This window comes from Haplochromis burtoni, unplaced genomic scaffold (assembly GCF_018398535.1).
Source record: "Haplochromis burtoni strain Fernald_Lab_line unplaced genomic scaffold, NCSU_Asbu1 Contig_295, whole genome shotgun sequence".
Classification (NCBI taxonomy): domain Eukaryota; kingdom Metazoa; phylum Chordata; class Actinopteri; order Cichliformes; family Cichlidae; genus Haplochromis; species Haplochromis burtoni.
In genome coordinates, this window is record NW_024582656.1 from 301,786 (window position 1) to 302,709 (window position 924).

General features: G+C 38.6%; 1 protein-coding gene across 1 annotated transcript in view; it reads right to left on the reverse strand.

Annotated features, from left to right (window-relative positions):
* tg (thyroglobulin) overlaps positions 1-918 on the reverse strand; it is a 24,980-nt gene extending 24,062 nt beyond the window's left edge. Inside the window, exon 1 of the mRNA XM_042227985.1 lies at positions 639-918. The gene's annotated coding sequence lies outside the window, so the exon portion shown is untranslated. The remainder of the gene's footprint in view (positions 1-638) is intronic.
* Positions 919-924: the final 6 nt, after the last annotated feature.

The following is a 924-nucleotide window of genomic DNA, read 5'->3' on the forward strand; positions in this document are numbered from 1 at the left end:
AAAAAAAAAAAGACTTCACTGAGGAGCTGCGAACCAGCAACAGTTAAAGCACTCTATCACTGCGAGGCTCCACAGACAGACTGTGATCTGCTCACTGCTTTAAAATAAATTCAAAAAGCAACCTGTTCATAATCAGAATATCATCAAGAAGCCTTCAGCTGAGTCCAACATCATGCACTCAAAGGTTCATGATGAAACGTGTGCTGTTAATCATGAGAGCTTTCTGTGTGTCTGCAGCTGCTATGGTCGAGCTCACTGCTTCTCTTTTTGACACGTGACGTTTTTGCTTCAGTTTGAGATTTCTCACATTGTGTCTGATGAAACCGTACAGCTAGAAAAACATGGAGTCTGGCCTCACACACATTACACATATGCTGTACTGTTTGATTTCAGTCGTTTTTTCTACATTTCTTGGCTGTTTCATAAAATATTTTTAATAACATTTAAATTTCTTTGTATTATTGTGAGTTTAAGGACAGAATATTATGAACTTCATGCTCTTAACATTTAATCAAATCAGAATCAGGTTACGTTCATTGTCGAGTGTCTTCATTCGCCTTACAGACAGGTCTGAACACAGCAAACATGAGAACCACATTTTTTGAGGTTTATTGTGTTTGTTGTTTCTTTGACATCACCTGAAAGGCTTTTCTTTGATGAGATACACTGATGAAGCTTCCCCTTGTTCAGACGGAGGTTCTTGGTCAGCCTGAGAGCGAGAATGACGGTAACCCTGAGTAAGAAGCACGAGACACTAAAACAAGCAGAAATGATTTAGTTATTATTTAGAAACAACAAAAACAGGACAGTTAAAAGTTTTAACTCCAGTAAATCGCTTCATGTTTCAGCACATCATTCTTTCTCTCCTTATGTTTTTGGATTTGGTCGTCTCTGCGTCAACACGACGTCTCTGTGGTGCATTTC